The sequence below is a fragment of the Amblyomma maculatum genome, chromosome 1 (genome assembly GCF_055883805.1).
Source record: "Amblyomma maculatum isolate TAMU_Amacu chromosome 1, ASM5588380v1, whole genome shotgun sequence".
NCBI classification, from domain to species: domain Eukaryota; kingdom Metazoa; phylum Arthropoda; class Arachnida; order Ixodida; family Ixodidae; genus Amblyomma; species Amblyomma maculatum.
The window spans coordinates 2,684,784-2,691,055 of NC_139344.1; positions in this window are offsets into that span (position 1 = coordinate 2,684,784).

A 6,272-nucleotide genomic window follows, 5' to 3' on the forward strand; every position below is an offset into this window, starting at 1 on the left:
GCGTTAAAAACAAGGTTGAAAATGTCATTACGTTTTAGACAAGTGACTGTGCGGTTCACCATATTAGAATGTTCACTAGAAAACAGAGGCACGATAGCAAGAGATGGTGCCAGCGCGAATCCGATTTTCTACTCTCTGCTGAGTTTTTGTCTGTGTCGGCTCAAGCATCGCAGTGCGTTCTGGAAGTGACTGTATCCGAAGCAACATTTGACCACGCATTCTGCGTTAATGCCACTACACTAGATGCCAAGCTTAAATAAGCAAAACCTTAAAATTAACCCTTGGGTAATCTGGGGGATGTGGAGTTATGAATCTGTGTAAACCTCAGAATGTCATTTATGTGACAACGGCAAAAGCTAAGCGCGCAGCGACTATACTGCTGATTGCGGCAATATATCGTCATGAGCTCGCAAGAAGTTGTTTGCACTAAGGTATGCTTTTTCGACGGAACAACATAATTATTTCAGGCTGCAGCTGATCTTGAGGTATTTGCTTCCACTGAACTCCAGTACCGCTGGTTGATTAGAGCCGCTTTGAGCAGCTTTGCATGCACACATTAAGTATCGCTTATTTACTCGCATTTATCTCGTTTTCGCACAAATTCCTTGCGGTTGGTTTCAAAACCCGCTGTGCAAATGTAGGGGTGCGATGGCAAGCATTGTTGAGCTTCCCGCCTTGATATGAATGACTGAGTGAAAGTAAAATATATATAAAAAAAATTAAAAATATAAAAAAGTAAAATATGAGAAGAGAGATTATTGGTGTGCTTACAACCCATTGTGGTTTTTGTTTATCGCCCCGCCGCTGTGGCTAAGCGAGTAGGGTGCTTTACAGCTGATCTCGAGGACGTGGGTTCGATCCCAGTCGCGTTTCGCCGTGGGCGAAGGGCGATGCTCCTGTGTAATGTGCGATGTCAGTGCACATTAGGTGGTCGAAAGTAATCCTTAATCCTCGGCTATGACATCCTTAATAGCCGATATCGTTTTGAGACGTTAAATCCCATAAAGCCTACATCGTACATAGTTTATCTGTTGTCTTCCTGTAGCGTTGCGTCAAATGGCTTGCTGTTGCGAATGTCGTCCAAAACGGCGTCTTTGAGAGCACAACTGAGTATTTTATTGTTCAGACATGACTAAATGAACTGCTCCAGCTGCGGCGAAAGGCTAACGAAAGCACTACGGCGGACCGCCGTATGCTGTGGTATGATGTTGAATTTAGCTGTGCCACATTTATGCACCAGCATGCTTACGATCCGAGTTTTTGATCACCTGGACGCACCAGCTTGAAATGAAAAAACAATTTTTTGCCTACTTATTACGCCAGCTATGCTTTACGTTTCTCTTTCCACAGGGGCATTACATACGCTTTTATTGCAGATTAAACTCTCGAGGCTGCAGATACACGCAGCTGCTTGTCCTATTTGGCCAATGAGCGTGTTTTTCTTCCAAATATGATCGGCAAATTACGTCGTTCGCCTCTTGTATTTACGTCAAAGTCCAGAAGTTTACATTTTCACTCTCTAAAAGATTTGGCTTCCTGGCGAGGATTTCTCATCATTTGATGGATTTCGTAATGTTCTATGATGTTCAACAATTTTGTTGACACGGGTCTTCATGAACCAACCGAATGTGTTCACCTGCTGCAGGATGTCTTTATTTTTCGGCGCGTACAATTTGCAGCCTTTTGTTCGAGATCGTTTGCGCAATTAAGGCTGCGGAAGAAATCAATTTATACATTCATAAATTCACACAAAACTAATATTGCATCCATTATCGCCGTAGGGATGCGCGCTGTACACCCTTTATGTTCTCATTCTTGGCAACGGCCTCATAGCTGGCCTTTGCGCTCTACAACCACGAAAACGTTGGTGTGCAATAACATGTTCGTCTTTGAATGAAATCTCCGTCTGAAATAACGGCGCTTTCTCGACCCCACGATGCCGTCTCTATGTGCAGCGTGGCAATCCCGTTTTTCTTAAAAATAAAGGTTATGCCCGCCTTCTTGATCTATTACTAAAACAAACATCTTCGTTATTGAAACGTAGCGCGTTCCTGCGGCGGCATGCAGCTTTTGTTTGATAGCTAGTATATCGATTCCTAGATTTTTACTTACTCCACTCAGCGCAGGTGGGACGCGCAGGTGTTCCCTAATGGAAGTGGTTTCACAACGGCAGCCATTCACCTGTGCTCGGAGGGGAGCTGTGGGCAACTGTAATTTCAACGAGCGCTTCGCATGCCAGGCCAGGTGCATTAGTATTGTGGAAGAAAGAAGACGTAGTAAACGCGGTGTGTTGTTACGCAAGAGGTCGGCTAAGGGTTCGCCAATCTTTTCTTCGTTATGCAAGCGTCTCCATAGTAAATAAATAAGAGATTTAGGATGACCCTATTGGCGCTGGAGCATATGCGGGAAGACTTTGTACGTGCATACATTCATCGCTCACCTCGAATGCCTGGCGGGTATAGCAGTACGCGCTTATAGGATGAAGTAAAATCTTCTGAAACGTTGGGATATTCGGCAACCAAATCACGCCACCAACCACATGGCGATAAAACACACCGCACATGGTTGTGTAACGAGAAAAAGTAATTTTTCTGCGGCGCACGGTGAAGGCAAAAACATAATCGCTGAAAAAAAAAAAAAAAAAAAGCAGCGCAAACTAGTACATTCAAAAATGTTAACTTCGCAAGATGGAAAAATCGGTTACCGACGAGCACTCGGATTGCTATTGTCCTCAACAACAGATGGCGTGCTAGCTCTTTTCATAACGCGTCCCCATTCGCATTTCAAGAAATATATAAATAAATAAAGGTTGGAAGCTAGCTGGCGTTTCCCAATACACCCTGTTTTTCTGAGAATTCCTCGTACATTTCGGAAGAGATAACGGGAATAAGTTGGGATCCACGCAGATGCTATGGGAAAATTTTATTTCGTAACCTCTCACTTTGTGCTCGATCGACAAGTAAGTTTTGGGGCAGCGCATTACGACCAGAACCTGGCGGGATTGAACGGGTGCAGGAAAATTGCTTGATGCATAAGGGTGCGATGGGCGAACGAGCATTTGTTTGTGCGTTTTTTTAAGTATGTTTCGACCTCTCTCCTTTTGCACATGACCTTTCCACGTGTTCCACGTGGAGAAGACGGGACGGATTGCACTGTGATCAGCTGTGCGACTCAATGTGAATTTTCGTGCCCGTAAATATCCGCAAAAGAAAAGAGTTTGTACTTTCGTAACACCGTTGTTCGCGGGCCGATAAAAACATAGGCGGTACGTTTTTATCGTATTTCACCTTTTCCCCGCCTTGTATAAGACTTGTATATTTGTGCCGCCGATCGTTCTGCACTTGCATATCTCATGCAGCAGGCTAGATATACCGCAAGGTAACAGAATTAAAGTACCAAATAATGTTCCCGTGACGCATGTAACACTGATGATTTGGTGCGCCGGAGATGATCGCTGTATCCTTTTGAGGAAAGTCAGAGGAAAACGCTGCCGTGCTAGCCATAGCTAATTGAGACCGGCCACTTGCCAGTGCGGATTACCGCCCCGAGCAGACAGGTGCGCGTTCCCCGTACAGATGCGAAATTACTCAATTCTTCCGTTTTTGTTATAGTGTGCGTTCGTGCGTGTCTTTCCCACCGTCGCTTAATATTATCAACAAAAAGGCGTCAGACACCTTGCGGCAAGTTTTCTTGTGATGAAAGGGTGAAACAGGCATCGGGCTCGTCAGAAAGTCTTGAAAAGTTCTGGGCAAACTTAGTGCCTTCGCTCTGAAATGTCGACACCACTGCGTCCATCGCGCACATGCACGCAGCAGCTTTATGACATCTCGACGGAAACCAGCGGAGCAAATCAAGTTAGGTAACTTTTAGCGTGCCACTGCTGCTTCGTGCATCCTCGCAAGCGTGTGCAGCGTAGCTGAGTCATCGGCTCAATTACAGCAGGGACTTAAGAGAACTTGTTTGCACACCGAAAGTGGGGACGTTTTTGAACTTCGCACTCAACACTGTTCACAATGCGTTGGTGACGTTCTCTCGAAAGAAATGCTGTGCCAGTAGCAAAACTTTCTACTGGGCTTTCTTCGCATCGCTTCACTTTGAGTATACGCTACTTGGCGCATTGGGAATAGCATTTCGGCATCCGCTATCGTGGCTATGTATTGTGGTGATTTTCGAACCGAAGTGAGGTTGAACAAAAGATACGCCATTCAGGAGTGCACAATGTGAGGCTAGATGCTGTGCTCTGCCTGGATTTGCGATTTTGGCGGTTCGGGAAAGTCTCGAGCAATGTGAAATGGGCACATTTTAGAACAAAGTAAAACCCTATGAGCGAATTGAAATAAGCCTATGGGGAAATATTTTGTAAAAAATAAATCCTGATGACCTTTAAAGTATATGCCTCATTTATAAGGGTAGGTACCTAACACCTTAGACATAGGAAAGAATCAAGCAAGAAGCGTCTTGGCCGCTGTAGGGGTCTTGCATCCCGGTTGCATAAAACGAGTGCTAACTAACTAGCTTAAACTCCTATTCTTATGCAGCACATGCCTATAAAGCGTTTTTATTCGTCTACTTCGCTCATGCGAGTCGAATGTCTGCTGTCCCGGAGTAGCGGAAGAGGACGTTAGCCATTAAATAATCCCATTGTCTTCTGTTATCACGTCTCGTACTTCGCATATATATATATGGTTGGGTCTGCGTGTGTATGTTCCTGTGTGTGTGTGTGTCCCAGCCAACAATAATCAAGGTTTAAAAAAATATAATGTCCCCTCCTCGTGCCAGTCACCTGCCGGACTCAAGCGGTGGCGGAGTGCGCCGTCGCCGCTCCAGTCCGGCCATGCGGCGGTGAAACCAACTAAAAGCTGCTCAGAGCGACCTGGCCTGATTTCCTGCATTTTTGTTGGCAAAAATTTATTAATTAGTGAAGACTACTCACTGAACTTTCTAATTGTTTCCTTGAGGAGCAAAATGTTAATGTAAAAGTGTAGTAGAACTTCCAAAACGTCTATCTATGTTGCCTTCATCCCACTAACGTTTATATAAAGTATTTATCTTTTTTTTTACCTCTGAAAATAATACTTCGCGTAAAAAAAAAAAAAAAAACGATCTTCGTGATGTATACAGTAGCAGCTATTCACGTGACAGCTTTCTGTGAAGACGCAGTCTATAACTTTCGCATTGAGGCTTTCTTATATCCAATAAATAAAAAGTGGCAAATTAATCTCTACTAATTAATTAACAAGATACTACCGTTTAAGATAGGCGAATTTCGAAAACCTCGGTTATATTTAGTTGGAAAACCCTATATATATATATATTAGCCGGAGCAGGACGCAGCGGAGCTATCGTAGTGGGTGAATACTGTTTTCTAGATGCGACTGCACTCCGTTTACGGAGCCCCTATCGAGACATGGCTCGGTGCGTTTATGTAAAGCTTTCCTCGCATCCATCAATTTCTCTTTACTTTCACATCACGCTCACTTTCGATCAGAGCCACTGCTAATAATACTGAATTCCTCAGCCTACGTGTACTAGCGTCGACGCAGTCCCCGGATGGAAATTCAAATGCGGTCGCTTCGTCGAGCTCGAAATATTTTATGCGGGAGAGCCGATCTAGCGCGCCAACCGCCACCGATTGCAAATATATCGCCCACGATGACGACGACTTATGCAAAAACGCTCACTTATATTCAAACTCGCTGAATGCTTTGGTCAGGCAAATTTGCAAATTTAGCTGCGTGTGCTCATGTCCTTGCACTTGTCGGTTGCAGCAGAAAAACAAAAGTGTTTCTTTTTTGTTTTTTTGTTTTTTTTTTTCGTGATGCTGCGTCTATCGCAGCATTAGATTTATAAGAAATGCGCATTGAGAGCCTTTTTGTTTCGCGAAAGAATACAAGGGAAAAACACTGTGAAGCTTCCTAAGGTAGCCATTTTTGCTTGATTTAAGCACTAAACGTATTTTGTGAGAGAAGTTGCGTTGAAGGAGAGTAGTGCTTGCGTCAGCCTCTCACGAGCAAATTGCCCGTAATCGATTGAAACAATCTGCCGAGGAACTGACATAAAAACCAGCGCAGCTTACTCGCAGGGTAGCGTGCCGACGAGCAAGAGCTCACGCCGGCATGACGTAAGCTGGACGCAGACAGATGGTTTTCGAACATTGCTTAGAAGCCGAGTTTATCTCTAATGAACGAAGGCAACCTAACGTTTAAAGATTCTGCCTCGTAAAAGGCTTCAGGCGCTACCGTGTTCATACTTCGCGCGCGACAAATTCCACC